The 8,423-nt window shown below is 24.9% G+C and overlaps 2 long non-coding RNA genes across 2 annotated transcripts; one reads left to right on the forward strand and one right to left on the reverse strand.

Moving 5' to 3' along the window:
- Positions 1 to 7,414: 7,414 nt before the first annotated feature.
- Positions 7,415 to 8,265, reverse strand: LOC122634036. The gene is made up of 2 exons (XR_006328279.1): positions 8,032 to 8,265; positions 7,415 to 7,963 (listed from the first exon to the last, which is right to left on the reverse strand). It is a non-coding gene; the product is annotated as an uncharacterized LOC122634036 (long non-coding RNA).
- Positions 7,425 to 8,423, forward strand: LOC122634035. The gene is made up of 3 exons (XR_006328278.1): positions 7,425 to 7,642; positions 7,809 to 7,931; positions 8,343 to 8,423. It is a non-coding gene; the product is annotated as an uncharacterized LOC122634035 (long non-coding RNA).

Below are 8,423 nucleotides of genomic sequence, written 5' to 3' on the forward strand. Positions count from 1 at the left end.
GAGAGGAAATTTGTACATCTCAGGAAATAATAGAGAAATTTTATATCTTTTATTTGAATAAAAGTATTTGTTGTCTTTCAAATACTCAGGCCTATACCCACTATCCTACATTATAAGTATTATTATTGTTATTATTATTGTTATTGTTATTGATATCCTCATTATCATTATTATATCATATCATATCATCATCATCATTATTATTATTAATATTCTGATCATCCCCTGCATAGGCCCAAAGGGCATGCTTTTGAACGGCCACGCCATTTCCTTTTCTTTTCTATTTTCTTTCTCACAAATGTTTTTTACAGACATTTCGCAATAATCCACGAGAGAGATACATTTCGCCTTTCGATCTAACTACACTATTTGCAAATTTACTTTTGATTCTTAGAAACGTTCTCTAATATTACAATTTACAGTAATAATTAATATATTGCGACATAAAGGTTCTCGAATTATTTACTATACACGGCGATTAATTTATATTGCTTTTTGAATAAACCTGTACCTAGTAAATAAGAGAATGAAATCTAGTAAATAAGAGTGAAATCCTACTTTTCACAATTTCCTTTTTGTGATTTGTTAAAATATAAGAAGTTTGAAAATGACAATCTGTAGACATATTCTATGTCTCTATAAATAAAATAATGTAAATATTTATAATTTCAGTAGCATTATTCGTATTCGAGGAACGATTCACTGTTTTTTCGAATTATCTGATCTTTATAAATTTTCCAATAATTCTTCAATACAATTTATGCAACTAATATAACAATATCGAAATTGATTAAGTATAATAACATTTTATTTGATTCCAACTATTAGCTCATTGAGATTCTTACATTACCTGATCCACAAAATCGAGTTTTGCATTCATTTTGTCTAACGATGACTTTCTGATATTCGTATATTCCGTAGGTAAAGGTTTTTCTTTGCAATATATTATCTTATATATTGTATATATCTTATATATATTATATCTATATATATTGTTCTTCTTTCAATATATTATCTTCCATAAAAAAATCGAAACCATTTTAAAATATTCAATTAAAATGATTGATTTAGAACGTATCCACTTAAAAATCTATACCGATTGATTATGTTTCTCAGCTTGCTAAAAATTATTAATTTATTTTAACTGGATATATTTATCAAATTTGGATCTCATAAAAAATGAAACTTAATTGAAAAATTTTCTTGAATCTTTGCGTTTATCAATTTATCGATCTTTATGATCATCGATTGTACACTTTTCACCGAATATGCTTTCATCCTGCTATACTATAACGTACTTTTGGCGATCTAAAAAACGACAAGAACGTTCAAAGTGTATTTTTGAAATTATTACTCTATTCCACGAAATATAATTTGTAATTATTGAAAAAATCCTGCTGTTTTTCTTTTTTTCTAGAAAACCCGTTACAGTAACTTGATTATCCATTACCATACTCACGTTTACATACAATATAAATTCAAATAGATCTTTGTTCCAAATGATATAACATATTTTATGATAAAGCTATTCTTTCTTAAAACACTTGTAAATATAAAAAGAAATGAATGTTAATTTAATCAAGGCTATTAATAACCGTAATATTAATAACATTAAGTGATATCATTGATAATTTCTGACAAAAAAAAACCGTCAACTTTTAGACATTTCTCTCATATTTTCGTCTATTTACATATATATCAATGAATTTAATAGATGATAAAAAAAAATTCCAGAATAAATATTATTATAAAACATAGATTTGAACAATATAAGTTGTAAATAAGAAAATGTACACCTATATTTCATTCTTAGATCTTGTATGTACATATGTATATCATTAATGCTAATCATATGTAAACAAATTAGAACGTATTAAAGATACATAGGTGTATAATCACAGTTTAAATAAGACATCCAATTATCATTACATCTAACTATTTGTTACATATACATATATATGTGGTATCGGTAATTTTAATAAAATAGATAGAGAATCTTAAGTCGCATCTTAGTTGCTTCTTTTTTGAAACTGTCCTGTGTCGTTTGCACATTCGCCTTCTCTCTTATCCTTTTCTTCGAGAACCCTGGTCTCGCTCTTGTGCACACTCATACACATACATGCATTCATTAATTGAAATAAAGTCTTGAAAATTTCTTAAATAGACCAATACGAGGGACGACATTTATACACACTGCTTGCTCACATTTCATGCACGAAGCATCGACTAAAATTCTCGATATATATATATATATATGATATTATAATAATATATATAATAATGTATATATTAAAAATATCTTTTTTATATTAAAAAGAAAAAACAATAAATATAATCATCCATTCATGCTACAAAGATATATTTTATTCGATATTTTTCTCGATAACTAATGAGAGCAAAACGAAATTCACATAATTAACGATAATTGATAGACTATTAATTACGTGAATAATTTGATTGCCTTGTTTTCTCTGCTAATTGACTTATGTGTAAATTAATGAAACTACAAACCCCTAGTAATTAAAAGGTAATTCAATGAGATAATTGTATTGCTCCAATTATCCTAATAACTGATAATAATCACTATTTTTTGCATCTGATAATTCATGCGAAATAAAAAAAGAAAATAAGATCGCAGTAAATGTGGAACATTTTTTGGATATCATTGAAGACAAAGAATATATTAAAATATTTGGTTTTCAATGAGACACTTTTATTCATATCTTATATTATTATTGTATTATTAATATATAAGATTTATAACATGTATTTGTAATTTATCAAATCAATTCTGTTATCTGAGGCGACAGCTTTGACGAAATTAATAATAACAAAAAATGTATTTCTAATGAAAATTTTTCGTATATTTTTATTATGAATAACAATTTAAATCATTGTAAATTGCAAAATCGTAACAATGTAAGTTTTTTATAATGTAAAAATTACAAAAAATGTAATAACAATTTAAATCATTTCGATAATTAAGCTTTGACTATATCTAATATTAACTTTGACATTAATTAACAAAACAATATGCAGAAAATAATTATTTTCATAGTTTCATGATTTATGTAAATCAACAATAACATACATTATGCCTGATGAGTTATTAAGATAATGACTATGTTTATTGAAAACAAAAAATTTACCAAATTATCTTTACAACATTTCGAAAAATATTATTAAAAAATATTCCAATCAGGAATTTATAAACACTTCGATTTAAAACTTGAAGTCGATGAATTTATTTTTGATATTATAATAATAAATTTAGTCAATATAAATATTATAAATATTATAAATTTATTTAATATAAATATTATTAATATATATTTGGATAATATAAATTGATTACTTTTTAATAAAATTTCTAGTAGTAAAATTTACTCAACTTCATGTTATCTATTTAATTATTCTTATAACATATCTGTAATTACATATCTGTAATACACGTATATGCATAAATCAATTAATAGAGGAAACAAAGTAATAAATCTATTTACTATGATTAAGAAAAACCTTCGGATGCTTAATGAATATCTCTCAGATTTTGTAAAAAATTAGTAAAAGAATTAGGTTTTTTATTTTAAGGACGTATTTTAGATTTACAATTAAAAGTTATATTAAAACGATGTATCTGCAAAATCTTTTATAACTTACTGTGAAAGTTCAGGATTCTATTTGAAGAATATATAAAAAGTATTTTTGCTTTTATTGGAAATAACGAAACGATAAAAACGAATGATAACTATAACCGTAAGTAGCAAGCACAATACCATAACGATGCATTTATTTCAGAAGATACATATAATCTCGAAATGAGAACTAATTTGCCTTTAGAATTTATTTCTTTGATATACTTAAGTGTCATAAGAAAATCTCTACTTAATTATATACAAAGGAAATCTTCACATAAATTATTAAAGAGATAATTACAAAAAGGTATCTGATTTATTTTTATCGATAAGAAATTATATTCAAATTAAATTTATTAGAAAAAACCGTTCATTGGACAAAATAAAGCATTGGAAATCAACATAAATCGACATTACATTTTTTTTATTACATACCATGCATTACAGAACTTAAATTTTTTTTCGTATTAAACATTTTTATTATATTAGTTTTACAGAATTTTTACAGAATTATTTACAATAAATATTCACGTATTCTTATTTTACATATTAAAATTTTGTTGTTTACAGATTTATATAAAACACAGAGCGAATTCATAAATAGCTTATTACTATACTTCATTTATCAAGTAAGTTATTTATCATTATGAATATATTATTCATACTCTACATGAATTAGCACGCATAATAAAAGATATTAATAAAGAAAGGTAAGCAACTCAGAAATCCAATAAATCTTGAAATTTTTTATACAAATAAAATATATCGTCCATGATAAAACCTTATTATATTTTCGTGCCATAATTCGGTTTTGAAAAGTAAAATCAGCCCTTGAAAAGAATTCAAAATCTTTTTCATGAAATATCTCAAAAACGATGAGATATTAAACGAAACAATTTCAACAAAAGTTGCATCGTTTTATTATGTCTACTAAAATGCCTAAACCAATTTTTTCAAAAATTCATAATTTTTGAATTTTCCTTCCTCCTATCACTATTCCTTAAAAAAATGTTTTTTAGTATACATGTTGAAATACCTCTGGATACTCTCTTTTCATAATTATCAATGACTTATGTATAAAATTTTTTTTTTCATTAAATAAACAAATTATTATCATATCTAAAGCCTTCTTTAGCAGTTTTCTTTAAAGAAAAAAACTGCTTGTAGAACGCAATACTTGAATAATTTACATTTGTTTTAAATTCGTTTAGATAAAAATTGTTAATATTAAATTTAATTACGAGAATGAAATAGTTTTTATTAATAAAATGGATATATAAGCATTGACATTCTCGATTTGTATATTTTTACATATCGAAGAGTTATGTAAATAACAAAGGTTAAAAACAGTGAAAATTACGGTTTATAATTGTAATATAAAAATAATATTTTTCAGATAAATGTTTGAAACATCGCATGAAAGCCAAAATTTCACAAATATTACATTTTAGTATATACAATAACTGAATAAACTTCTGTTATATTATACCCATAATAGAAATCTACAAGATTTTTTCTAGATATCTGCTTTTAAACTACATATATTGGGAAATATTTGTCAATCTGAACAAAGAAAACTGATTATAAATTACTAATTACAATTTAATTATTTCATTGCATGAATGCAAATTGATATCTTCTTACAAAAGAATTATGTTGTTCAAAAAGATTCTTACAAATTTTTATCACACATTTTATCACAAAACCAAACAGGTCTAAAGATTGAATCCGTCATTTTTTTGAAATACTGTGATTTCTTTATTTTTGGAATCAACTGATTTTAGCAATGTCACAACCATAAATGGAATAATAACACACTTTTACAGCCATTATTTGAGCTTTCTAATTATGAGTTTTTCTAATTTATAAGCTTCAATGTAAACATTTCTTAGATGGAATAGAGTCTTTTGCCCTATTAGATTAAAAATTGTTGCAAACTTATTCGGAACTATATATAGCTGTGAAAGAAGAAGAGAATTGTAAAATTCACTTGCTAAAATAATAAATAGTGTAACTATGTGTGTCATAAAGGATATCGATTGAATAGCCACTCCTATTGTTTTCTTAATTTTGTCACTGTTTCTTCAGAATGCATTTCAAGATTGAAGTCATTTTCATATACGTTATAAATTTCTTCGAGGTCCGATAATTGAGACATTAGACTTTACATGTGAAACAAAAGATTCTGCAACATTTTACAAGTTACCAATACCTTGAAATGTATAATTGTGTTCTCAATTTTATTATATTGCAAAATATGATTTTATATCTTTGAATTTCCAAATTTACCATTTACTTATTTTAAATTTAGATAGGTCTAAAAATCATTTTTCTCCAAAGTCTACAATCTCAAATTCATTTAATAAATAAAGGACCTATCAAAAACTTGTTGAAATTTTTGTATAGTAAATGCTTGGTAAATCTACATTTCTCTACATTTCTTCCATTTTTCCAAAAACGTAATTGCTACGCAGATTTAATTTCCTAAAAATTTTTCTTTACAGCAATAAACAGTAAAATCCTTAGAACGTAACAAATAAAATAAACTGTATATTTTAAACTAATAAGCGATCATCATGTCTTCTGCATAATATTTATAATAATATCTAGCACATAATATTTTTATATATTTTCTACATTGAAAGCGACTATTTTTTGGAAGTTCTTCCTTCTTTAATATTTTGTAAAGCGTAAATATTCTATTGTTATCTAATTATTAATATTTATTTCCTCCATTGATAGTTTCGCAGTGATCTTTGCTAGACAAGACACAGCAATGGTACAATTTTATTTGATGACAAATGCAAATAAAATGTATAAATTTGTTGATTATTTTATCAAGAATAGTAACTACTAAATATACTTATGTTGCTTTTACAAAAATCAAAACCATTGTTTGATTTCTATTAAAATAATAATTAATGAATATATTCAGTGTAGGTATATAAGTACTCATTAATTATTTTTTTTTTAAATATTCAACAAAATCTTGCTGTTTGTCATAAATTTATATTTAGTTTTTATATGTACTAATTATATTTATTACTCTTTATACACTTATATAAAACAAATGCGTATCTATGCGTTATGTCGTATCTAACATAAATCAAAGACGCCATCATTCATCGTTATTACATTATCAAAGAAAAATATAAATATAAGAGATTGAAAAATGTGAATACACAGCCCATTAAACTATTTAAATAGTCTAACCTGTACTAATACGAATTTTACGTTCGAAGCAATAAGCATGTGATGCGAACGGTGTTCTTCGTTTGGGTTGCAATTCATATTTTCTCCGTATCTGTCGCTGAAGTCATACATGCTTCGAACCATAAGAGATAAACGACCTTAAGACATACGTAAACGATCTACTGAGAAGATACTTGTTTACATTTTAACATTTACAACATGACGAATATTTCAAATCTACGTTTAGAATGGATTTTTAAGTTGTAAAATAAAATCTTCACGATGTACGATTTTTACATATAACATTATTTATTTAGCTATTTTTCTTATCATATATTTGATTTACTGACATCTAGACGTATTAAGATACGTCTTTAAAATATAACTGATTCTTTCCTTCGTAATGTAATTAGATTAATGATTCATGCCACGTAATTTTCCTTTTTATATTTACAAATGTTTGAAACAAAAAAATAGCTTTATCATGGAAGGTATATCATCTCAAAAAAAATAACGGTTGAAGGTATATATAGATCTTTACAAAAGATAGATGCAATGATAGCAGTGATTAGTGACAAAAATATAAATTCAGTTATCGTAATGTATTTTTCACAAAAAAACACCAAATTTTGTGGACAGTCGAGTCTTATATCTCCTCGAGTCTTCCTCCGATATCAAAGGTCTTGGTTTAATCGTTCTTTTAATGGTGAAATCGCTTAAAGATATTATAACATAGCTGAGTGAATATATATCTGTGAAATATAGCGGTAAAAAGTATACCATCGATAATCATGGAGATCGATAAATTGATAAATGTAAGCGTTCAAGAAAATTTTTCAATTAAGTTTCATTTTCCATACTATCCAAATTTTGAGAAGGATAGTTGTTCGTTATGTCGTTAAAATAAAAAAATTTTAGTAATATGAGCGACATTTTTAAGTCGACGTATCCGAAATCAATCATTTCAATCGATTATTTCAGAGTGATTTCACTATAAAAGATTATATATTAAAAGGCAAAGAAGTATCTTTATCCACGGAATACACGAACATCGGAAAGTTACTTTTAGACAAAATGAAGGCTAAACCAGACTTTATTGGTCAGGTACGTAGAAGTCTTCAAGTATAAGGTAACACCTGCAGTCAAATAAAATGTCATAACATCGCATACCCACAAATATACAGACACATACAAACACACTCACATACATAACACACTATTTCAATAATGTGCACTTAGTTATACAAATTATAACGAAGGACGTTGAATAATTTATAATGAATAAGGTAACTCGTGACAGAAGTGTATTCAATATGGTTCCTGAATAATGTCATTGAAACGATACGCAGCAATTTATATTTTCGCACATGTCGTCTACAAAGACGTAGAATATATTTCTTAATAATTTTTTTATCGCCATATCGATAAATAAAGTCGATGACGGAAAGGTTTTATTTAGAATAATTTTGTTTACATCCTTCATTAATGAAATCAATAAGTCATTCACAACAACAGATAGACATTATCACCGAAGAGACATATACTTTTGCCGAAATGTTTGATCGGACTGTAAAATGTGCGCTATGGTTACGTCAA

Source organism: Vespula pensylvanica, chromosome 14 (assembly GCF_014466175.1).
Source record: "Vespula pensylvanica isolate Volc-1 chromosome 14, ASM1446617v1, whole genome shotgun sequence".
NCBI classification, from domain to species: domain Eukaryota; kingdom Metazoa; phylum Arthropoda; class Insecta; order Hymenoptera; family Vespidae; genus Vespula; species Vespula pensylvanica.